This window comes from Pseudonaja textilis, chromosome 1 (genome assembly GCF_049901715.1).
Source record: "Pseudonaja textilis isolate UNSWEBS1 chromosome 1, rPseTex1.2, whole genome shotgun sequence".
Taxonomy (NCBI): domain Eukaryota; kingdom Metazoa; phylum Chordata; class Lepidosauria; order Squamata; family Elapidae; genus Pseudonaja; species Pseudonaja textilis.
The window spans coordinates 201669918-201697058 of NC_141990.1; the positions used below are offsets into that span (position 1 = coordinate 201669918).

The 27141-nt window shown below is 39.7% G+C and overlaps 1 pseudogene; it reads right to left on the minus strand.

Annotated features, from left to right (window-relative positions):
• Positions 1 to 458: 458 nt before the first annotated feature.
• On the minus strand, positions 459 to 27141 carry LOC148127993 (synaptophysin-like protein 1 pseudogene; annotated as a pseudogene).

Sequence of the window (27141 nt, forward strand, 5' to 3'; positions counted from 1 at the left end):
TAAATCAACTAGTTAATTCAGTTTGCCATGTCAGTTTAGAGATTTGATTGAACCCCCTTCAAACAGAATCCCCAAATCAAAGCTTTGACAAGCCCTGTTATGTATCACACATGGCTTCTTATGCATGTCTCTTTCCTTGGCTGTGTTACTGGCTTAGTGTTATCTCTGTGTTTGGCTCATTAGGCACAGCCTGAGGAATCTCAACTCAGCAATCATTATTAAAGGAAGAAAAAAAGAATCAGATAAGTCTTTCCCTTCTCTCTGTCCAGCCCACTCATATAGATTCTTTGGCTGCTTTTTCTTGACCATAAGAGAGCCCAGGAAGAGACATAGAGGCCATGGGAGAAGACAGAGTAAGGCTGAGAAAGCACTGAGCCCTCAGGTAGAAGTAGCTAAGTTCAGAACACTTGGGTTAATTGTTCCATGTAGTAATACACAAAGCTAGTAAAGATAAACCTCTAGGGACCTAGAAAATAAAAAGGAGATAAAAGAAAAACATAGAAAGGAAAGCTGGGGTGGGGAAATCCAACATTGCCCAGGGCAGAAAAACAAATATCCATCATATTTTTTTTAAAGTCATTTACTAGGAATTTAAAAAATTCCCATTTAGTCAACCTTGTTTTTTCTTTCTCAAGAAGGAACTGAGAACTGTCTTCCAGGTAGTGATCCATATATCCCAGAGATCATAACTCATGATGACATAATGTTGTTGCTGTTGTTGTGAGGTTGTTATATGACCTCACTGGCTTGAGCTTTCCAAAGATTATCTTTAAACCCCAGAGAACTCCTCTTCTCTACTTAAAACAAACAAAAAGGTTGTATAACTTTGCTAGATAATTTTTTTTTTCCTCTGGACACTGTGATTTTCTACTGCCGGCTAAAACTAGAAATGATGATGCACTTGAATGCTGCATGGGATTAATAATTCATTTTTAAGAGTCAATAATTAGTTTTAGATGACGGCTCCCATTTTATGATGTTCTTGTTTCTTACCAGTTTATTGCCTTTTTGCTGGTTGGTTTCATGATAAAACTGTACAAATTTTAAGACTATGAGATACTGAGATAAATCTGTCCTTTAAAAAGTGGATTCCCCTTCTGTAACCCCTGAATAGAATGGAAATGTCATTATTTTTTATCAACCGTGAACTTTTAAAATAAGTAGAGGTATAAAATATTGTAAGAAAGTCTCTTTTCTTTGCTCACAGATGTAAAGCCATGATACCTGTAGCACAGCTATGTAGAATGGCCAAGTTACTCAGAATATTACAGGAGAAAATTTAAACTCTGTAGCCAATCACTAAAGAGTATTGATTACAGAAGTCTACATTTGAAGCAGTAATGTTTTGAGGAGCAAAAAAAAAAAAAACTGCATGAGCATAATGTCCCATTTCATTCTCCAAAGTATAAAATCAGGCTGCATTTACAGTTCCGTTAAAAAAATAACCACGATTTGAATGTTAAATTTTTTAAAGGTAGCATCTGTGTATATTATACCATGGATGAACACAAATCTGTCAGGTTATAAAAGGAGCATCCACTCCAGTTCAAAATAAAGTGAATCTGAGGGAATAGTGACTTCCTCAGGTCAGAACCAGAAAATCGAATTAACCACACAAGCACAGTCAGCATAATGCTGATTGACGGCAATCTCAAGCATAAAGATGAGAGGAAGCAGTCATTTGGTTGAACTATATACTGTGAACTATTTATTCAGCAATGGTATCAAATTAATAAGAAGTTGGAAGGGAAGGAGGAGGTAGGAAGGACTGAAAAGGAAGTGAAAATAGGAACTGCTAATTGGCTGGCAAGCTGCCAAGAGATGCTAATAAGAATAATAATGCCTTAGGACAAATCATCACTATCTATGTTTGGGCATGAAGATGTTTTATATTGTCAGTCAAAATGGCTCTTTCATGCATTTTTTTTAAAACAAGAGATGACGGAGTTTCTTTTTGAAAAAAAAAATGTTCTGAAATGTGTATTCCTCAAGCAACAATGTAAGCATGAATTTCTAGAGACTGCCTCAGGACATCGGTTCTAGACGTTGTTTTGAAGACTGGTGTGTTTAAAAATGAGTCTCCAAGTTGCTCGGGAAAAAATGTTTCCTGGACAACCCAGCACAATTTCAGCATGACTCTGTGGCACGTTTACATATATGCATTCTTTCATTTGACTAAAAAGGAATATATATAATCTTATCTTTAATAATCTTATAATTTAAAACCATAATCCTGCACTCTGGGATAAAAAGAACAACTAGCTGCATGCCCAAAACAAGACTAGAACTCCACAGTCTCCTGATTTCTACCTTGATGCTTTAACTATACCAAATTGTCTCTTTCAATTATAAAATACATGTTACTATTTGAAATGCTACAGTTGCTGAAAATGTCAGTAGAAAACATAGTAAAACTGAAAGTATAACAACTTGGTTTTAATTCAGTTGAGGATGGATTAGGCCACAATAAATGAGGATGTCATATAGAAAAAGAGATAGAAAAATGGTGTAGGAAGATAAACATGAATTGAGTATATATATATATGGATCTTTGGTTGTTCGGGTTTTCTCCGCGTAAGATTCGAAGTATCTGAGGCAGCGTTTCGATGAAGTCTCATTCATCATCTTCAGGCTTCTGTCTTGGGCTCTTGCTTCTCAGACTGATGTGAGATTGCAGCTGCTTCTTCCTTTTAACTGCTAGTGGGGTGGGACTTGATTGGGTGGGGCTTGGCTGTGTTCTGATTGGGTGGGGGTGTGTTCTCATTGGTAGGGGTTTGGCTGTGTTCTGATTGGTTGGGGGTTAGCCGTGTTCTGATTGGTTGGAGGCGTGTTCTGTTCAGGTGGGGCTTGGTTGTGCTCAGAAATTTGACACACACACACACACACACATTTTATATATATAGCTAATATATAATATATAATATATAATATATATATATATATATATATATATATATATATATATATATTCCACTCTCAGCAACTCAACCTGACACCCCCTTTTCAGACTACATATATATATATATATACACACACATTTCGTCTGATATATATATAATATATAATATATAATATATAGAACTGGGTTTCTGAATATATATATTCAGAAAACACACACACACATATTATATATAAAAATACCACTCACTCATCATCATAAAATCTCCAGAAACATAAAGCCTACAAAATTGAAATCTGGCACATATGTTCCTCTTGGCTTCTAGGTGCTCACTAAGAAAGGATTTTTTTTGAAATGACTATCAGAGCATTAACATTTTGTATATTATTATTAACACGCTCTAATGATAAGGAGTTCTACTGTCCCTCCCCACCTGAAAAGAAATCTGCTCCAAATGCAAAATACAAGCAGCGGAGTTTCCATTTCAGTTTTAGTTTCACAGCACCAAGCAGCTTTAGTACAGAACAGTTGAGCTAAGCCATGGCCAGGTTCCTTGCTGTCTCCTTCTTGCTCACTTAGCAAATACTCTTTCAGTTTCCAAACAGCCTTCAATTCTCTCATATACTGACAGGATGCTAGCCAGATGAATACCAATTGAAGCTGGCAGGCAAAGAAAGAATTTTCTCCCCTTATTTTCCTCCCCAAAGACTAAGCCCAACCACATAGTTTCATAGTGAAGCATGGGTATCAAGCTAGTGGATAGATAATGAAAAAAATTACATCTATTTTAAAACCAACTACTTAACAGCTTTTTTGAATGTCAGCAGATTCTCTTTTTGAAGGAAGTCAGGGAAAAAAGGAAGGAAGATAAATTCTGAAGAGACTGATCACTGTGGTCATGCTAACATAAACATTAATTTATTCAATAAATTACAAATATTTATGTATTTATTAAATTTGCATGCTTCCCTTCTCTTTACCAAGCAACTCTGAGCAGCATGCAAATTTATTGCAATTTAATTGCAATACATTATGTTTAAAAAAAAAAAATAAAGTCAGTATTGCATTATAATATTATAACAGTTCACAGACGCAAAGTTAGAGTCCAAAGGATTTGACTCACTAACTTTAATATGTCCTCTCTAAACATGACTAAATTTGAACCAAAATGCTTCTGCATTGTGTTTCAGTTAGGATTTTGGTCATCTTTGAAGATGCCTATAATCTTTCTATTTACCTGTAGCAAAGCCGCCTCATATACACTGAGTTATCTTCAAACTATTTTATTTGGATTTTTGAGAGAGTCTGTTGATGCCAGCACAAAGCTCTCTAAAGTGGATCACATATGTTTCCTGAAAATATTGGAACTTTGATGTTTTCAGAGGAACAAAGTATTAGTTATTACGCTCATTTCTAGAAACTTTTTCATGATAAGAATTAAGTGAAGTCCATTCAAAAACTAAATTAAAAACATGTGTATTATTAAATTGCAAAACTGCACTAATATAATCTGTCTCTACTGGAGAGAGTTCCTGGTATGGTTTTGTTTGCCTTTGCTTGTGTTTTCCCCCCCTCCCCCCCCTTAACTTGTCCTTCCAAGTAAATCCCAGTCCATCCATATTATATTTTTGTGGGTTATTTAAGATTTATTTAAATTTATATACATTACTGCAAGGAGTTATTATTTAGGTTCTTGCGCTCCAGATTTTAGGTGGGGGAATGCTAAGTGAATAATGTACTGTCTATTCTGTAGGCATATATAGATAGTGAGAGAAATGTTTAACCCTTTTTGATTCCAACTCCCATCTGCCCACTGCCATTATAGCCAATAGACAGGATGATGGGAATTGGATTTCAACAACTAGATGGCAATAACCCTTTCATCTTACATGAACATTCATGTTTAAAACATATAATTTAAAAAATCTATTCCTGTTTAAGGTTTCTTTTAGTGGGGGTGGGGAGGGGGAGAGAAAAAGAAAGAAATCAGTCCACTGTAAAATGGGCTTCACAGAAATGTGAATTAATCCAATGGCTTAATTTATACCAGAATTTGGAAAAGGTTGATTTTCAGGGATGGGAGAAGGGAAGATGGAGAGAAACAGAGAAGAAAATGGCATGTATTGAAAGAAGGAAGCCAACATTGACCCAAGACAATGTGGTACTTGAGGCAGGACAGCCAAAAGCCACCAAAAGTCATCAATATAGTGCCATTTTGTGGACTCCTATAGGTGTGTGCCTTCCATGCCACTAATCCTGCCCTAAAATAGGATACCCCTGAGATCTATTTCCCACTATCCCTTCCCACCTTCAGGAAAGCATTAAAAATTGTCTTGGTCCAAGACAATTTTTGAATTGTTCTCAACAATTTTTAATGCTTTCCTGAAAGTGAGAAGGAGCTTCCTCCTTCTCTCCTTCTCTCCCTCCCTTCTTTCTTTCTTTCCTCCCTTCCTTCCTTCCTGTATTCTCTGCCATATTGTGATTGATCCTGCGTTATTTGCAATGTTTTTCAATTATATTGTACTCTCCCTAGAATTTTTGTCAGTTAGGCCTTTCAAATTAATCCAATCATATAATATATAACATTTATTGCTTTAACAAATATGCAATTGTTGGCAATGATCTAAAGAAAGAATATGCCAAGTGTCTGTGCAATGTTCCCACAATGTCACAATATGCCTCATGCTTACAATTGTTTTGCTTCCATGGCAAATACTAGGATCCTTTGCATTGAATCACAGTTCCCCATATTTTCTCTCATTTACATACAATGGTGCTTAATTAGCAGGAAGAAGTTGAGAATACAAGAGGGGAGGTAGAAAACCCATTTCCACTATGTATAATAAAATGAGATGAAATAAAATGAGAATTGGAGCCAAATCTACCTGCACAATTCCATTACTACATTTTCTTTATTGGAAAAGCCCAATCCAGGATCCTTTCTCCCTTATTTATAGGATTATTTTACTTGACTTAATTTTATTTACAATAAAAATACAGTATAAAGTAAATTAAAAACTGAGACATTAGCTCGAGTTGAAATAACAAGTAAAACAAACAAGAAAAGCTAAACATTATAATTACCAGTCAAAATCAATAGTAAAACAACTGCAAGAAAAATGCATTTTAACCTCATATAAGACACTGAAATCCATAGTTTTATTAAAAGCAAATAAAATAGATTCCTCAATTTTTCAAGGAATGCATTCCCAGGACTTTCAGGTAGACCAGAGAAAGTTTCTCTATTAGATGAAATCACCACAATTTTAGGAATCAAGTTATCTTAATAAATATGGAGGTGCCCAAAGGTGCATGTATCTCTTAGACAATTGAGTTCATATGGAAAAAGAGTTCTCTTCAATATTTTGCCTATAATTGCTCATCTCTGATAATCCAGGGCAAATTTCTTAAGAAGAGATCCAATGCTTGCCTTCCTTAAAAAAAGGAGCATTCTTTATTTTCTGAGAGGCATTTATGACTTCAATAGGACATATATTACAAGCAAGACTAGTCAAGATCTACAGGACAAGGGGAATGTCCTGTGCTGTCCCAAACAGCCTCAGGTGTCACAATCTAATTGTTTATGAAGATTTACAAGATACTCTTGTAGTTGGCTGTACATTGAAGAAGGAATCCAGAGTCACCCAACTGAGATTTTTAAGCCTAAAAGAACCATAAAAAATGCTGCCAGATTTCCCCTGAAGGTTCTGTAATAGCACTTTGGAACAGGAAGTGCGGATGACGAGTCAGCGTCCTCACAATTTGAAAAAAGTCAACAGGTTATAAGCTTGGGAATTCGTACATGTGGGAAAACAACCTACTTCTTTGCTGCACATATCACAGCATAGACCTAATATGATAGGTCTGATCAGAGATAGCTTAGATCTTCTTTCACCCAGACTCTGTTCTTGCTGCTCCTGCAATTCATCCATTTACCCAAAGCCTGCTTTGAAGCAGTTTGGAGGAGGAGGAGGAGGAGGAGGAGGAGGAGGAGGAGGAGGAGGCGGCACTTAGTAAAAATTATGAATTTTCCATTCCAGGTACCAATCCAGGTTTTGACAGATGAAACAGCACTAAACTGTTTTTGAGTCTCATGGGAACCCAACTGGATTCAATCATGTTTTTGTGAGACCTGTTTTATTACAGTGGAAGCCATAAATTTAACAGATCAAATCAAATTTAATCCGACATTGATCCATCCATGATAATGGACCAACATGAACATACCAAATTGAACCAGTGGTGGGATTCAAACTTTTTTAGTATTGGTTCTGTGGGCGTGGCTTGGTGGGCGTGGCAGGTGAAGGATATTGTAAAATCTCCAGTCAGAGGTGGTATTTGCTGATTCTCTGAACTATCAAAATTTCTGTTACCGGTTCTTGAGAACTGGTCAGAACCTGCTGAATACCACCTCTGAAATTGAACATGGAACCATATTATGGGTTGACCTTCTAACCATAGTTGACACTGGAACATACCCATAGTCATCCAGGCCTTGATGGACTTTGAACCAATCCTAAAGAGATTATTGAGTACTGCAAGGCTAGGGGGTCTGCAACACTTACTGCACAACCTGTTCTGACAATTCAGTCAAGAATTCTGTTAAGTAGCAGGACAGTGATACATAGTGTCCACGAAGGGAAAGCTGGATTAATGGACTATAATGAAACAGCAGTTTCCTAGGAAGGCGGGAACACAGAAAGAGAAGGGTGACAAGAGACAGCACAGCGCAGCCTAGAACTGGATAGCAGACGGAGAAACGGAGAAAAAATAGATGTTCCCTAGAATCTCCCAGATATATCCATAGGCAGGGAATATTAAGGGTTTAATCTGGCAAATTTCTGTCTCTCATCTGTCAGCAAATAAAGAACTGAAGTTTGGGTGAGTTGTTCCAGTCATTCTTCAGCTTAGCCTGATATATACTAAGGTAAGTGGTATACTACCCTTTAACCATCTGTTAAAGGCTAGTATGCCACTTACTTTAGCATAGGACTGTTGAGATGTGTTGGCATTGCAGCTGCCAGAGTTTCTACTCAGTTTTCTAGTCACATATTGGGAACTGAAGTATCAAAATATTACAAGGATTCCCAGGAGCTGGAAGGTGGTTATACATAAATAATGTTAGAGAAATGTTTTGAACATCTGTGAGTTGGTAATAGACTTCTGGGGTGTGTGGTTGTTGTTGTTTTTTACAAAAAAGTTGCCTCCATAATATTTCATAAATAATGTAGACTGATTAAATTAAGGCTATTATGGAGCTTTCTGTAGTAAGTTAGGTAGCAATTATGTTAGAATCATTTCTGGTCAGATAAGCACCTCACAAAGTTACCTTTATAGCCAAAATAAAATAAAGCTCTAAAAAACAAATGAAAGAAATGTTTAAAATGACTAAAAGTTCTATAGAACTATGGTGAGCTGCATAGAAATTTCAGACTTTCATTTACATATTTTTTTAAAACTCAACTTCTTTTTTATTTGTTTGCTGGCTTGAAATTAAGGGATTTTTGGCAGTCAAAAGAGCAAAAGTGGAATGGCCAAAACATGGCCAAAGAATGTGGACAGATGACTCATATTTTATAAACTGCTTGCAGGCCAAACCACTCTCATTGATTCTGAGGTTCTCTGTAAGGGCACAGCTTCAATATTATGTTAAAAGGAGAATCTAATAATTAGGGAGGGAGGGAGGAAGGGAGGGAGAGAGGGAGGAAGTCCATGGAAATGTTCAAAAAAAAAGTATCACAAGATTATAGTTGCTGCTTCTTTTATAGAGGCCACATTTGTAACTTCTTTGCTGTTCATTTCTGTGGTCTATCATACCTTCATAAACCTACTGATTAATATCAAAAGTGAACAATATGACAGCAGGTTTACAAATCCACCATAACTGTTTATAATGTGAATGAAAAGCACTCCATTCCGAGCCCTTGTACTTACCAGTAAAATCTTGTTATATTTAAATGACGAAGGGATTATTTGGCTATCAAAGTTATTTTAAATGTTAAGAAGGAGTGCTCGTATTAAAGCCATGTGCTACAGAAGGAAAAGCAAAGTGTCAGGATAGTTGCTATTATTTCTTTGTTATACTGAAACAACATGGAAGCCATTTTTTTTACAACTACCTAATTTGTACCTACCTACAAATCCAGTTCTGTTTCAAAGCAATTTTAGCTCATAAAACAGAGGTCCAGGCTAAGAAGGGTGATGACCAGGAGTAAAATTTTCTTCTAAGATGCAAAAAATAAAATATTCCCCATTCCATATTAAGAAGCAAAATGGACAACTGAATTGTGACTTAACTTAACAGTTAACAGTGACTTAACAGAAGAGCAGGTGAAAACAGTAAGCTGCATGAAATACACTGTTGTTGTTTTTTTAAAAATAACAAGTAATATCAAGGGCTCAGGAAACTAACCATTTGTCCCTCAGGCAAATTAATTACGCTAAAAGTAGGGTCAGCCCTGTCCTTAACCCTAAATGACAAAAGAATAAATAAGAAATTTACAAATTACATGACTTCATTTGCATTCTGATATGGGTCTCAGTACAGGAACATCCGTAAAATCTTGAATCCTTTATCCTTTTTAAAAGAAGAAATTTATATTTAGGTTTGTTCCTCCCCCCACCCCCCCTCCCAGAAATAAATCCTGACTCCCAATCCTTACCAAGTGTTAAATAAGCATTTAGAAGAAGAGCTTGAGGGGAAAAAAACATAACAGGTGAGGCTAGCCATTTGGTGGTTTTATTGGAACTCACTCAGGGTCCTTACTTATGACCATCTCTTGCCTCTCTTTGCTTCTGCAAACATTCATTTTTCCTGCATGTTACATATTGTTGTCATCTCTTCTTTTTGAACAGATGTCAACATTCTTCAAGCTTCAAATGTTTGCAATGGTAATAAGTGCATTAGGCAAAATTGCATAATTTTTGCCATTTATTCTGATTACAAGATTTGTCAAGTTTGCTGGGGCATACACAATTCTGGATTCTGTCCATCCTGGATTATCCTTCCCTAATTTTCCCAACTGTTGACATTCTCTTTTCCTACCTTCTCTGATCTGCCCCCCAAAATCCGTGTAGTTGCAAAGCAAAGCAACCCTACCCAATAGAGTAGAAACACATGCATGGCATATGAATTGGCTTTCCCCTCTATCCCCCCTCCCATTTTTTCCTCTGACCTACATTGTTGTCTTTGACATTTAAAATAAATGTGCAAAAGTCAATTAATACCTTATTAAATAATACTGTAAATGCTCTAACATTTCTGGAAGGCAATTTGGATAAATGAAAGCACTTTACCTAAGATAATTACAGGGTCTTAATTCTGCATTTCCCTGCTTGGGTGGATCTCTGAACACACACAGAGACGGTTGAAGAAACGGAGCTGAAAACATGCAAAGATTTGGGGTGGCCAAAGAAGAAACAGAACTATTAGCGCTACCTGCCAGTTTTGCTTGAAAGAAAGCAGAGCAACTTCTTTGAGAACCACACCACTCTCCCATTTTAATAGTAGAAATTAATGCTTGCACAATAAAATCCTGATGTATCCGCTGGAAGGGACATTGGGCCCCATTATTACTGACATTCCTGGGTTTGCTTAGCATCACACCATTTAGAATGCACGATATAACTTTTCCTCTGCTCGCCAACTTCATAGCACTTGCAAAATGGAACCGGTGAAAAAGAAAAAAGCTGTTTCTTTACCACTACCACTCTTTGTCTAAAGGTTTCAAACAAGTTTCAAAAGTTCATAATACAGATTAGGAGAAGATTGAGTAGATCCCCTCTGCTCCCCCCCCCACAAAAAAAATGTTAAACCTTGAAATAACCTATTTGGATAGACAATATTAAGATCTACATATAATAGAATTCTAGTATCTCTGGAAACAATTATATCAGTTGGAAAGCTATGGAATGCAATGCATTAAAAAAAAACATTTTCTCATGCTAAATTGATTTTATGGGAAAATCCAATGTCAAAAATTGGGAGAAAAATTGGGAGAAAATATATATTCATATTACCTTTTATAGGTATTTCTAATCAATAAACCAATTTGAGATACAAAAGCTTAGAGGTGATGGAATAAAGAATTAGAGATACAGCTTAAACAATGGGAGAATACCTGAACTTCCATAGCAAGGGAGTCAATGGACCTTGTAGTACAACTTATAAAACAAAAAAAAATAATATTTAGAATTTATTGGACTCTTACATTTTTATAGAAAAGAGTTGGCTAGGGCAGAACTGTTTGAAAATGTAAGAAAGAAAATGCTTTCTTAAGATGTATGTTTTTACCATGTCCTATTTTTTTTTTAAGTTTTGGGAGAAAGTAGTGGACTATATAAATGTGGCTTGCACTATAAAACTTGACAACTGCTCCATATAAATGGATTATCTGTGCCCTCATTATAACTAAAAGACTGATATTGCAACTGTGGATAAATAAATGCATGGCCAAATTTACGCAATAGTTTGAAGACTTGATTTTACTTGCAATGAATGAGCAAGATTGGTATGGATAAATTTAATGATATATGGAATTAATTTATACAAATTTCAGTAGAGTAAAAAAAGTATAAGGTTTTTCGAAATGTGTGTTTGTGTTTGTGTGTGTATTTGTGTGTGTGTGTGTGTTTTGCTGCTGCAGGTAAGAATCGGAAATTCTGCTATAAACAGCTATGTTCTACCATAACATTGACAGTGATCAAAGCTCCAAGATTCTGGAATAAACTATTTATTGTTTGTTTGTCAAACATGAACAAGATAACAAGTATAAGTATGAACATAACCAAGAACAAAGGGAGTAAAGACAGATAAATGGGGACAGTAAGACAGGCACAGTGGGCACGCTAGTGCATTTATGCATGCCCTCTTTAAGGTCCTATTATTCAAAAACGTTCCACCATGATGTTTAGAGGCAGAATGCAGCTGGATTCACATCACTATTAATTCCAACATTCCTTTCGATGCTGCCTATGTTCATAAGTATAGCTACAGGTACCTCTTTATTAAGATTATGTAATATTTTGTTTTCAAATTGGCCTTTTCAGCACTATTGGAATTCCATTCCAAGAAACTGGAACATTCCTCTCATTAGACAGGGTGTGGCTGCTGCCTCAGACGTCAGATACTGGGAGGCATAAACCACTGGCAACAAATTGGATGAGTGAACTGTGTGGGTACAGAGCCTGATCTCATCCCCTAGAACAGGGATGGGCAACTATGACCCCTTTAAAGATCTGTAAACTTCAACATGCTGGCTTAGGAATTCTGGGAGTTGAAGTTCACAGGGGGAGATATACAGGCCATAGTTGCCTATCTCTGCCCTAGAATAACTACTACCCTCAGGTGAACTAAACAATTAAAATCAAACTCAGCCACCAGGCCTATACATTCACTGGTTGAAAGGTGAAGAAAAGCCATCTTAACATTTGCAATCTCAACCTATAACCAGTCACAAGTACAGTACAGTTCTGTGTTCCTGAGAACTCTATTCTCTATTTTGTTTTTGTTTTTTCACTTTTATGCAATCCCTTTGATCATCAGCACACAACAATAACAGCAATATATAAGTATAGAAGTCACAGTTAGACACTAGACAAGCTGCATCTTGGTACACAAACAGTGTTTATATGGGTCTGGCAAAAAACTGAATTATGGCAAACCGATTGTCAGGGAAAGATAAAAACAAGGCTCTGGCATTTAATATAAAGATAGAGCAACTAATAGTTTAAAAGCTGTGGTAGTATTTCAATCATTTTCTTGCCAGACACTATCATTTCTCATTGCTGTTCTTTTCTGAAGCAGAGGGAATGTTGTCCTTTTCTTGCAGCCTAAAATAGGGACATCAGTCAAGAGAAATGGTAGGGTGCCAGTGGTAAAATTCCATGGCTTCATTTTCATGTTTTTTCCCCCTTGCTTGTTAACAATGGGTTTGACTTGTATCAACTCCCTCCCTGAAATGGCTCCAGACAGCAAATCATTCCATCTCAGGGTCAGCTTCATATCATTCCTCAGTTTCAAAACTCTTTTGAAGGTTCCACTTCCAAATCAACAGCCTCTCTCAGTAGAAGATTCAGCTTCATTGCTTCATGTTCATAATTCTGATTTAGCATTCACCTATAATGTTTTGTTACAGTCAGAGCAGCCCCCAGATACCTGCTGGGAAAAATGAAAAGAAAAAAGAAAAAAGTTTCTACATCTTTTGTTTTAAAAAAAATCCCAAAATTCACTCCATTTGATAATTATTTATGTAATGTGTTCATTCCTTACCACATTCAATCAAAATGACTTCCAGTAGTTTATAACCTAAAAACAGACTAAAATTCTAAAAGCTAATAAACAAGCAACTATTAAAATAGTAAGTATGATGGTGATGAGCCATTCCTCAAAGACTGTCCAGAGCAACTCCCCCTTTTAACAGGTTCCAGAACAGTGGTGGTAGTCTACCAGTTCGGCCCGGTTCACGCAAACCGATAGTAAAAATTGCTACCAGTTCAGCCAGCCAAACCGGTATTTCCAATGATCAGCTGGGCAACAATGAGCTGTGCCACGCAATTTAGATTAGCTAGAAATCAGGAAATCATCAGATTTCTTGCTTTCTAGCTTATCTAAATCGTGCAGCACAGCTGATTTCCCTCCTTGCTGTTGTACTTACCTCAGAAGGCTTCAAAATGCTTCTTTTTTCAGTGCCCAGGAGGCTTCCCTGTGACCCAGTAGGCAGAAAATGGGACACGGGGGTGCTGCACCCCCCCTTTCCCCGTTTTTGCTCCAAGGAGGCTTTCCTGAGGCCCAGTAGGTAAAAACTGGGGTGGGGTGGGGTTGCTGCATAAGGGCGAAAAAATCACCCCCTAGCCACACCTATCCAGTCACATGACCACTGGCCATGCCCACCTAGCCATGCCTACACAACTGGTAGTAAAAAAAAATGAATCCTACCACTTTTCCAGAACACCAAAAATGAGGTTAATTTAATTTCCAGGGAAGGATGCTCCATAACAGGGAAGCTGCAAGTGGCAGGCACAAGGTACCAGAACCAACACAATTTATTTATTTTTACTATTTCTTAATAAACCCTCTCCCTCAGAGATGGGCTCTGGGTGGTGTACAATGTACTCAATGAGATTATCAGAGTGATATCTTTATCGTTGCTCACCTCTTGAAAGGAATCACACCAGTTTAAATCATTTTCTATATCTACTAGATATATAGCAGATAAATAGGGAGGATCTCTCTTCAGCCACTCCTCCCCACAAGTGACTTAAGCCTAGTCAGCTGTTTTACTTTTCTCCTCAACTCAGCACAAGATACCACCACCAAAGCAACAGAAACCATTGACAAATTGAGATCCAACATGGTACAGTGGCTGAAGTGCCGATTCAAGTCCACCTTCAGACATGGAAATCCATGGCTTTGAGCCAGTCACTCCCTTTCAGTGTTATCTATCACAGATTGCTGTTGTAGAGATAAAATGGAGGCCAATCCCCAACTAATTTGAGTTGACTCAAGATGTCTTGATGAAAAGGCGGGATATAAATGTAAAATATTAATAATTATTTCTTTTAGCAAGGTCATAAAATGATTATATCACTTTCCAATTTGTTCTCATTCCAATAACATTTATGAATTGATACCTAAGGAAAGACAACTTGTGTTTCAGATAAATTTCCTATACTATGAAGGCTGCTCTTTCTTGTTTCTCTTCCAGCTCTGTTGTAAGTATATTCATCACTATCAGACCAGCCCTTCTGCTCTGGATCCTGAAATGAGGCAACCCTGATGACAAGTACAATGCAACTCTTTGAGAAAGTAACTATTGTGTAGAATTGATAAAGGAGAATATTTGCAGCTAAGGGTTGAAATTATGGATCCTTGGTGCTCTCTGAGTTTGGTTGTTTTCTTGCAAGACATTTCATTACTCAACTAGGTAACATCTTCAGTGCTACAACATGTGAGAATTCTCTGGGCATCTGGAACATTCTTTGCAAGCAACTGTTGTCAGTTCATTCCCCATCTCTTCTAGTGTAAGTACTGAATCTAGGAAATGAATGACAGTGCTCATAACTCCATGAATGTTCCATGAATGATAATAAGGTTATTGAATGAGGAAAATAACACTCAAAGAATCTGTGAATCAACATAACAGTTGTATAGGTAACTGCACAATCCATATGCCATTATATTCCAGGATGCTTCCACATAGGTATATGTTATGGCACTTTTTCTGTTTCTCTTTTCTTGCACAAGTACTATGGTCTTCATTTTTAACTCCAGTTTCCTATTTAAAAAAAACTCTGTCTCCAGATGGGAATGTTCCAGGTTTTCTTTTGGTCCATGATTTAAATCAAATCATCCCTATCTGCAATTCCCAAATGAATTAGAACATACTTAGCTTTTGGGTTTTGTATTTTTCTGAATGTTGTGATGCAGGTTTTCTTAAAGAACACAATTAATAAAACTAATATTCATTAAACTGTCCTGAACATACTTTAAAAATACACATTTTAGTTCGAAACATTAAAAATCTGTTTTAGGAAAAATACTGGATGTAATGAACTGAACAATGCAGAAAAATGGGTGTAAAGATAGCACTACTTTGTACAGCTAGTTTTTAAGATTGAAGCTGAAACAGTATAGAATGGACTTTTAAAACTGATAAAGATGAACTGTACTTTTCCAAGCTTCTAACTGTCCCTATTTATCAAGCATAGTACTTGCTACTTATTCTTGTAAATTACTATCTTTATATTGTCTGACAAGTTTATATTTCTTAAGTATGGATTTCTCTAGCTCATAATGCTTGGCTGAGTTACAACTTAAGCACAGTTTGTCTGAGAACCATTTTTTCCCTTTACTTTAAATGTAAACTATGTTTTTAGCTTCATGTAGGTAAGCAAAGGGCTCTAAGAATATTATTTCCCATCATACATGACTATCGAGTAGGAATTTAAGGCACTCTAGAGACACTGGGAATTATACTGTGGCCATAGGAATGTATTCCAGGTGCAGTTTTCAGCAATATTTAAGGAAATATAGGATTTTGTAGCCTTTCTTCATTTCTTTTCGTAGCTGCCTACGAATGTGCTAAATAGGTAAGAATATAAGAAACCCATAAAAATTCATGGAAACATGCAAAAAGGCCTTCATTCTGCAGTGGATAGATGATGGCTAAAATGATGATGATGATTCATGTTACACACATGAATATGAGAAAGTTACAGCCACTCCTCATTTAGTGGCTCTTTTATTTATCAACTACTCAAAAATATGATGGTAATAAAACAAAATTATTTTTCAACCAATGCATGCACTTATGTCCACATTTTATGCTCCTGAGAACATCTCAACATACCAGAATTAGTATAATGAGAAAACTTTATCTAAATGAGATGGCAGTCTCTGTCTGTCTGTCTGTTTGTCTCTGTCTTCCTCTCTCTTTCTCTCTCTCTGCTATGAAACTATGTGGTTGGTGTTAAGTTTGAGCAATGAGAGGCTGAACCAGAGCATGAGTGCAACAGTACTTTATTTACAAATAAAGGGCTGACCGTGCTTGCCAAGCCTGGAACTGGCTCGCAGCAATCAGCAGCCAGTTGGACCCCGCAGCCTGCTTTTATAGCTGGCTGCTGGGGAGAACTGACCAATGGGAATGGGGAAATAACGCCCCACACAAGTGAGTGGACCTGAGTGAGAACTCCTTGAGTCCTCAGGACATAACACCCTTCCCCCAGATGCGAACACGCATAGTCCTTGAGGTAGATGGGGGTTTGTGTTGGCGCCGGAGCGGCGCAACTCGGGAACATTGTCTGACTGTTCGGTATCAGTCTGTGACGGTTGAGCTGGCATAGTGTCGCCAACACCCTCTCTGGACTGGGCATCCTCGGGAACCACGGGTTGGTTTCTGAGTCAAACTCTCGTGGGTTGGATCCGGTTGATCAACTCTCTGGGCGCTGTTGTCCGGGTTTGGGCTGACCGGGCGACTGCTGGCGTAGACTGGTCACTGGGTGCGATGTGGCTGGGTGGCGGATGGGACGATTCCCCTTCGACTGGAGACTCTGGATCCTTGTTTGCGAGGTTGCTGAGGCGCCTTCTGAGTTGGTCTATGTGTCTCCTCCAGACGCGACCATCCCCCAGCCTGACTCTATATGATCTCGGCCCGGTGGCGGCGGTGACCGCCCGAATCAAAGTGGGTCCCCAGCGAAATTCCTTGCGAATATCGGCTCCTGTAACATAAAATGTCTAACCCCCGAAGTGGAAGCGAGGGAGAGTCAGGGCAGTATTGTGGGTGCAGTCTATCCAATACAGTCCTCAGGCGCCGCCCATCAGAAGTTCCGCTGGGGACTTATTGGTGACTGCACAGGGGTTGAGTGCTGGCTCATCAGGAACCGTGAGAGTTTGTGGTGCCAGTCATCTCTGCCAAACCTAGCGAGGCCTCTTTGGTGGTCCTGCGGCCCTTTCAGCCAACCCATTACTCGCAGGGTGAAATGGGGCTGTTAAAATGTGGCGGATGCCTAGGTTGGCTGCAAAACGGCTGAATTCTACTGATGCGAACTGTGGGCCATTATCGGAGACCAAGGAGTCGGGTAGTCCATGGGTAACGAACAGGCGCGTTAACACGTTGGTGATTGCTAGTGTGGTTGTCGTGGATAGCTGCGCTACGTCTATCCACTTGGAATAAGCGTCCACGACCACTAGGAACATCTTTCCATGCACGGGCCGGCCAGATCGATATGGATTCTAGACCAAGGGCGCTGGCGCTCTCCCATCTGGTAGGGGTGGCGATGGGGGAGCAGGACGGGATTCCTGGCAAATGCTGCAGGAACTTACCCAATTGACAATGTCCTCGTCTAGACCTGGCCACCACACGTAGCTGCGTGCAACGCCTTCATTCTCACAATGCCGGGGTGTCCTCGTGCAACGCCTCCAGGACTCGGGTAGTGCAGCGAGGTCGGAATGATCACCGAGTGCCCCACAGTAGACAACCCTGCAAACTGGACAGCTCCTGCATGCGAGTCTTAAAGGGTGCGAATTTGTTATCAACATTGCCTCCCGGCCACCCCCTCCTCACCCAGTCGAGCACCTGGGCGAGCGTTTGGTCTGCCTTGGTTTTGGCGGCGATGTCAAGGGCGGTGATGGGCAGGTCCAACTGGGTGATTTCAAAAATGGCATTGACAGGAGCTGGGTCTTCAGCCGGAGCGGGTAAGGGCAGCGACTGAGTGCGTCAGCGTGGGATAGAGTTTTTGCCCGGGCGGTGGATAAGTTTGTATGAGTAGGCCGCGAGAAAAAGCGTCCACCGTGTCATCCGAGGGGAGAGGACTTGAGGTGTCTGTTTGTCGCCGGCCAGTAAGCCCAGGAGGGGTTTATGGTCGGTGACCAGTTCAAGAAGTGGCCAAAAGGAATTCGTGAAACTTTTTCACGGCTGCAACAGCTGCTAGGGCTTCCTTGTCTATTTGGCTGTAATTTCGCTCCGTGGCCGAGGCGTCCTGGAGAAAAAGGCGATGGGGGCCTCGGCGCCATTGGCGAGTCGGTGACTAAGGACCGCCCCAATTCCAAAAGGGATCGTCTGCTGCCAGTACTAAAGGAAGGTTGAGGTCGAATTGGATGAGCACTGCCTCTGGCGTAAGTAGTGATTTGACGGCGTTAAACGCCTGGTCTTCTTTGTGCCCCCAGTGCCACGGTGACTTTTGTCTAGTAATCGGTGTAGGGGTTCGGCTATTGAGGCTTTATGGGGCAAAAGGAGGCATAAAAGTTTAGGAGTCCCAAGAAAGCTTGTAGCTCCGTTTTGGAGGTCGGTGTGGGGGCTTCGTGGATCGCCCTGACCTTGGACTCCAGGGGGTGAATGCCAGAGGCGTCAATTTTATAACCCAGAAAGTCCACCTGTCTAGTGGCAATGGCGCATTTTTCTTTTTTTAACTTGAGGCCATGCTGTCTGAACCTCTCTAACACTGCTCGCACTCTCTGGAAGAGTTGGGGTCTGTCCCTGGCCGAGACCAAAATGTCGTCGAAGTAGGGTACTACACCAGGGAGGCCCTGTAAAATCCGCTCCATAAGGGATTGAAAAATGCCCGGGCAACACTTACGCCAAATTGGAGACGCTTGCATCGGAAGGCACCCTGTGAGTGACAATGGTCTGAAGTTCACGCTGTTTGGTTATCAACAGGGAACTGTTGATATGCTTGAGACATGTCCAATTTAGCAAAAATACTGCCCGGTTCGAATGTATGCAATAAATGCTGAATGACGGGCACGGGATAGGCGCTAACTTGTAAATATTTATTGATTGTTGTCTTGTAGTCCGAGCAAATTCTCAGGCTACCATCTTTTTTAGGGTGTGACAATGGGCGTCTCCCACTTGGCGAAATCTGTTGGCTCAATGACCCCTTGTTTTAGTAGTTTATCTAATTCAGCGTCTAGTTTTGGTCGAATAGCAAATGGAACTCTACGTGGTTTTAATCTGATTGGGGCCGCCTGGGGGTCAGCGGTGAGCGAGATGGGGGTTCCATTATAACACCCCAGCTCCTCGCTGAATACATCTGCGTAGTCAGCGAATAAGGAGTCAGTGTCTGAGGTTGAGACAGCATGGACTCCTGTTAACCCTAGGCCGAGGTGGGGAAACCAATCGAGCCCCAATAAGGTGGGTAGATTGCCGTTAACTACCACTAGAGGTAGGTGGCCTTTAAAAGCTCTAAAACTGACAAAGAACTTGCCTCTGCCGATCACGGGAATGGCCTTCCCTGGTAGTCCTTCAGACCGAACTGGCATCTCTGAAGCCGGGTAGTAGATAGGCTGGGGTGGAGTCTCTTGAGGGTGTTCCACGAGATTATTGAGAGCGCTGACCCTGTGTCAACCTCCATGTGGCACGGTTTACCTTCTAGGGAAACGGAGAGAGAAATTTTACTAACAGAGTGGCAAGTGCGCCTGGCAAGGCGGTGCGTGCGACAGTTTAATACTTGCCTCTGTGGTCCCGAGTGCGAGGACGGGGTCTTTGTGCAGCGCTTTGGGGGCTTGGCAGACTCTCGCAATGTGCCCCCTCTTATGGCAGTTGTTGCAAACGGCTCTTTTAAACTTGCAGGTGGCCCTTTGATGTGATCCCCACAGGCTAGGCACAGGGTGATGTGCTTGGGTGGACCGGTGTATTCTTGTTTGGCCCCTACCTGCGACCGTCTGTCATTGGTGAGGCGATGGACATCGTTCTCTCGCTGTGGCCTTCCTCCGCTTCCACCTCTTCGGAATGGACTGGGAACGCTGCTAGCTTGGCGCTTGGGCCCTGAATTTCGGTGGCTGAGTTCGTAGCTAGCTCGGCTGCTAGGGCCTCCTCTACCGCTTGCGCGAGGTTGAGGTCTTTTTTAGCTAGCAGTCGCCTCTGTAGGTTGAGATCCTTGACCCCACAAACCAATTGATCGAGGAGCATGTCCTCCAGGTATGTTCCAAACCCGCAGTGCAGGGCTGCTGTTCTGAGGCGGCCATATATTGGTTGATGGTCTCCTTACTTGATTGCTTCCTCATTCGGAACGTGAACCTCCTGGCGATTTGTGAAGGTCTGGGAGCGTAGTGGTTTGTGAGGATCTCAAGCAGCTCGGACCACGGAACGTTTTTAATTCTCTCGGCGCCACGAGTGCTGCAGCGGTATCGTAAAAGCGGTGGCTCCGCAGTAGATTAGGAAATAGGATTTTTCCGATGCTCTCCCGCATCCGACAGGCCGACCGCATCGATGTAATGATTGAAAGCGGTTCTTATACGATTCCCACTTCTCCTCGTCTGGTTTAACGCCGGGAATACTGGATTGGAACTCATGGTGCTGGAACGGCTGGGCTACCTGCGGGAGAAATCTCTCTGGGACTACGACGCTCGTGAGTTACAAGTGATATCAGCTCTGGAGAGGTTTTTTGCTACCCTCTCTTTCTCTCTCTCTGGGTTACCACGTTGGCTGCTAGCCGTTGGAGTGTCTTGATTCGCGCCAAAAAAGTGGGCGTTAGTGACTCTCTACAGCGCTGTGCTGTGATTCCTACTGGCCCGAAATTCAAATGACACCCGTTTGAATTTCGCGCCAAGTGCAGAGCGGCTGCGGCTCGCAGCGCTTCACTTTCCCGTAGCGAGGCTAACAAGCGGCTACACAGCGCTTCTAACTATTTGACTCAGACCGCTTTCTCTGGCTGCGGATCTGCGTTTGCTCTTTTGATCGCTCGTTTCGCTAGCTGACCCCTCTCTCTAGGCTGCAGATCAGCGTTTCCCTTGTTGCCAGCCGATCGCTCTCTCTGGGCTGTAGATCGGTGGCTAGTGACTCAGCGGTTGCAAGGTGCTTCTGGTAGCCATCCCACCCTCGTCGCCAGTGTTAAGTTTGAGCAATGAGAGGCTGAACCAGAGCATGAGTGCAACAGTACTTTATTTACAAATAAAGGGCTGACCGTGCTTGCCAAGCCTGGAACTGGCTCGCAGCAATCAGCAGCCAGTTGGACCCCGCAGCCTGCTTTTATAGCTGGCTGCTGGGGAGAACTGACCAATGGGAATGGGGGAAATAACGCCCACACAAGTGAGTGGACCTGAGTGAGAACTCCTTGAGTCCTCAGGACATAACAGTTGGGCTTAGTTTTGGGGGAGGAAAATAAGGGGAAAAAATTCTGCCTCTGCCTACCAGCATCCATCGGTATTCATCTGGCTAGCGTCCTGTCAACGTGTGAGAGAGTTGAGAGCTGTTTGGAAATTTAAAGAGTATTTGCTGTGTGAGCAAGAAGAAGACAGCAAGGAGCCTGGGCATGGCTTAGCTTAACTGTTCTATACCTAAAACTGCTTGGTGCTGGGGAACTAAAACTGAAACTCCTTTGCTTATGTTTTGCATTTGGAACTGATTTCCTTTCAGGTGGGGAGGGGGAGTAGAACTCCTTAGCATCAGAGCGTGTTAATAATAATATACGAAATACTGATGCTCTGATGGTCATTTCGAAAAATCCTTTCTTAGCGAGCACCTAGAAGCCAAGAGGAACATAGGTGCCAAATTTCAAGTTTATAGGCTTTACGGTTCTGGAGACTTTGTGGTGATGCATGAATGGTATTTCATTTTTACATACTGTATATAGATTTAAGAAATAGATTGGGGTCGCTAAATAAGGAAAGGTTGTATAAGTTGACACACTTATTCTACCGTCCTTGGTGAAATATTGGAGGCTGGAAAGATGGGGAAAATTTTGTTTCATCATCATGCTAGTTTTATTTTTATTCAATTGAAATGATATGCTATCTAGACAAATTATTCAGTTTTTGGAAACCTATCGATCAGAAGTTAGTCAACTAGAATTAAAATTGGAATTCTTTTATTGGCCAAGTGTGATTGAACACACAAGGAATTTTTCTTGGTGCAAATGCTCTCTGTATTCATAAAAGAAAAGATACATTCACCAAGAGTCAAAGATCATAAGGTACAACACTTAATAATAGTCATAGGGTACAATAAGCAATCAAATCATACTAGGAAACAGTCCATATAAGTCGTAAGGATACAAGCAACAAAGTTACAGCCATACAGTCACAAGTGGGAGGGATGGGTGATAAGGAGTGATGACAAGATTAATAGTAATAGGAATACAGACTTTGTAAATAGTTGGACAGTGTTGATGGACTTATTTGTTTAGCAGAGTGATGGCATTCGGGAAAAAACTGTTCTTGTGTCTAGTTGTTCTGGTGTACAGTGGTCTGTAGCGTCATTTTGAGGGAAGGAGTTCAAACAGTTTATGTCTGGGATGTGAGGGGTCTGTAAATATTTTCACAGCACTCTTTTTGACTTGTGCAGTATACAGGTCCTCGATTGAAGGCAGGTTGGTAGTAATTGTTTTTTCTGCAGCCCTAATTACTCTCTGAAGTCTGTGTCTGTCTTGTTGGGTTGCAGAACCAAACCAGATAGTTATAGAGGTACAGATGACAGACTCAATAATTCCTCTATAGAACTGTATTAGCAGCTCCTCGGGCAATTTGAGCTTTCTGAGTTGGCGCAGAAAGAACATTCTTTGTTGTGCTTTTTTGATGACGTTTTTGATGATGTTTTTGTGTCCATTTTAGGTCATGTGATATAATGGAACCTAGAAATTTGAAGGTCTCTGCTGTTGATACTGTGTTGTCTAGTATTGTAAGAAGTGGTAGTATGGGAGGGTTTCTTCTAAAGTCTACCACCATTTCTATGGTTTTGAGTATGTTCAGTTCCAGATTGTTCCAGTTACACCATGAGGCAAGTTGTACAACCTCCTGTCTGTATGCGGATTCGTTGTTGTCTTGAATGAGAACAATCACTGTTGTGTCATCTGCAAACTTCACTATTTTAACAGATGGATTGTTTGAGATGCAGTCATTGGTATATAGGGAGAAGAGAAGTGGAAAAAGCAGACAGCCTTGCGGGGGGCGGGGTCCTGTGCTAATTTTAGAGATGTACATGTACCTTTTTAAAAGAGATAGTTTAACTGTTCTGTGGGAAAACATGGAATTAATTTGTTTTCCAGTATGTTTCCCTTATGTTGTCTTTCTTAATTGAAAATTCTGACTGTCGACCATGCCTGCCTCCTGGCTCCCAGTTGGTAGTGACTGTTCTCCTGAAAATGCAGTTAATAAGAACAGTTCAAAGAAAAAGCAGAGTGGGTATGCAACTCCAAATACATGGTTTTCCTTTAAGAGGTTCTGGTGCGGGAAGGCCACACAGTTGTGGCGATCCAAATCATTCCAATTGATTACATTGATTCATGTGGATTAAAGTCTGTCTGAAATGCTGAGCTGCCCTTGCAAAGGGAAGATGCCTGAACAAAAATCCTAGTGATTTCTGTTGATGTGACTCGATCCAGGACCTTCCGGGGGCATGAAGAAAGAGGTTCATCAACTTCCATTAACACAATTAGTTTCTATTTTCTCTCCTTGCTAATCTCATTTCTTTGCCTCACCACCATAGGTTGCGCTTCTGAAGTTGATTTACAGTAAACAGAATACAAACTCGGCAAAGCTGCCTTATGCTGTCAGTTTAATACAATTCAGTTTTCCTTCATTCTCAGGGAAGAAAATAAAAGCAAAAAAAAAAAAAAAAGACAAAAGAGTTGCTATATTTCCCTCAGACCTTTATAGCAACTGGCTTAATTTCTAATTGAAAACAGTAGATTATTATAGAGACACAAATTATACTTTGTGTAATGCATTTCATAAAAAGATAAATGTAGCAATATTGTTTTTGCCTCTCAGCTAGGGAACATCAAATCTTAAACCAGGGAGCCATTTAGTATTCAAGTTCTACATTGCTGTAGCAAAAAAAGTAAAGATTTTCAGGGACAGGGAAGAGCAAGAAGGAAAAGCTTTCATTTTATAAACAAATAAGGGGAATATTATGAAATATCATTTAACTGTGAGAAAGAACAGTGTCAGTTTACTAAGCTAATATTGGCAGTGTCATATTAATAACATTAAGATAATTATGAGACATTCGACAAAGGCCTAAAGATTTTGTTTTTCTGATTTTTCTGCAATAACCACAGTGTATGTAAGTATATGTTTGCTGATATATCCAATATATAAGAAACAGCTTTATTTGTTTGGAAAATGCTAAATTTAAGTTGCAATTTTGATCATATCTTACTGGAAATGAGTGTGATATAAATCTTCTACATATTAATCTGTAAAAGAGGAGTTAAGTTTTCTACAATAATTCAGTATATATTTTAGTTGAATATTTCAGATGTTTCAAAGAGTGACCCAAATAATGTGTCATTTTTTTCCCCACTGCTCATGACAGAACCTAAATGTTTGAGAATGGAAATAACAGGTAGCCTTGAAATATATGACCACAATGGAGTCCACTCGTTACAGTTGTATGTTTTGATGCTTGATTTTACAATCCTTTTTTCCCAATATTTTTGTGATGGCCATTGTTAATTGAATGTGGCAGTCATAACATGAACATCACGGTTGTTAAATGAACCCATTGTTCACTATGCCCTGATCTTGCTGAAAACCAGAAATAACTTTCCATTTTCAGCAAAACTGTCATAAAACACAGTCACACAACCCTGAGGCATTGCAAACAGCCACAAATGCACCTATTTTATGTTGGCAGGCGCTTCAGAACTCGACTGTTAACTCCCCCTTTTCAGCTATGTTGCATGTTGTAACTTCAAACCATCACTAACTGACTAGTCATAAGGCAAGAATTACTTGTATTATGGCTGAGATGGACAAACTCACTCTAGAACTAAAAGGCAAAGAAGAATCAGAGTATTATGTGGTATGGGATAATTGGTATGAATGGTTGAATAGTAGGAATAAGAATAGTAGAGATAAGAAAAATGTATATAAATGTATATAAATGAATATAAATATATGGAGATTTGTATATGTAACAATGATGCCACAGTGTTGTTAAAGATGAGAATGAGATATGTAAATGTGAAAACAACAACAACAACAATAATAATAATAATAATAATAATAATAATAATAATAATAATAATAACCTGCATTATGGTTGGTTGCACAATGTTCTAGATGTTTAGTCTCAATCTGGCATTTTTAATCTACCCATTAAGTCCTTCCCAAGGACTTGGGATAATGATGGTGATAATGGTGATGATGAAAAATGATAATTTCTATGTATGATTATTATTATTTTGTTGAGAGAAAATTGAAAGATCAAAGAAGTCCCCTTAGAAACAGAGTCTGTTTAATTTCCACCAAAATATAAAGAGAAGACATATACTGACAATGTCTACAGATGGTTTGGATTTTCAGAATAGGGAAGAAATGCAGAAGAACAAGTCAATACACTTCAGAAGATTACCAGGCCATAATCTTAATGCCTGTGAACCTACTCAGTGTGTCCCAATACAGACTGTAATGTTAATATTTTGCTCCTAAATAGCTGAATATGGCTGAATGCTACCTGTTTCTTGCTATGTACTCCTATAACTCAATATTTAGCTCAATCTATAGCTCAATAATCTATAGCTCAATATTTCTTAAAATGTGATCCATGGATCCCTGGGGGTCATTCCACATCTTCTCAGGAGACGACTAAGCCAAAATTATTTGCCAGATATTGAACATTTTAGCAAAAATATTAAACAATGTCACTCTTTTCTTTGTTATTTTTCTTTGTTAAAAAATATAGTGGTTTCACGAAAAGTATTTCATTTATGTTGATATCTAATAAGTTCAATAGTATTATTTTTTTCAGTGAATATTCTACCATGCATCTATTTTAATGTTTAATACAGTAAATATCAATAGATATGATCCATACAAACGAAATCTCTTTTGGGGTCCTTCATAATTTTTAAATGATGCTTTTGAATTGTGGTGTTGGAGAAGACTTTTGAGAGTTGCTTGGATTGCAAGGAGATCAAATCAGTTAATACTAAAGGAAATCAACCCAGACTGTTCTTTGGAAGGACAGTTACTGAAGCTGAAGTTCAAATACTTTGGCCACCAAATGAGAAGAGAGGACACATTGGAAAAGATCTTGATGGTGGGGAAAGATTGAAGGCAAAAGGACGAGATGGTTAGACAGCAGAGGATGAGATGGTTAGATAGCATCAGTGATGCAGGGGTAATGGATTTGGGCAAATTCCAGCAGTCAGTGGAGGACAGGAGACCAGTTGTACTGTGGTCCATGGGGTCACAAGAATCATACATGACTTAGCCACTGAACAACAATAGCAGCATAATTTTGAAAAGTTGGGAGGAATGTTGAGAGCAAAATATTGAAACAAACTGCTATAATCAATTATTGTTCTATACCCAAAAATAGATGTTTACTGCAACAGCTAAATATTTGAGGAATGATGTCCACTAGGGCTTTTGCCCAGGCAGCCATACTGACTAGCCACAAAAAGACAGCACAGAAAGTGAAAATGTAATCGATCATTGGGAAATTGCTGCCATTCTGTATATAGCCAAGGTAAAATATCATGCAATAGAAGATTAGGACTCCAAACGTGACAAAGAATTGGGCCAAGGAAAAGTGGCCCACAAGGTTGCCTGCATCTGTCCAAGTCCCATTTCATTCGGTAGAGTCCAGAGAAGTAAATACAACTGTATTCAACCTGAAAGGACAACTGAAAGAGGCTGTTACTGTTTTATTTTCCACACCATGACAGGAAACTGTGTGGTGATGCCTTTGTATTCTCTACAAGAAGCGAACACAAACACAGCAAAGAGCAAATCAAGAAGTTTGATGAAACTCTTTGAGAGGACTAAGATCCAGATGAAAATCACTCAGGTTCTGCAAGAG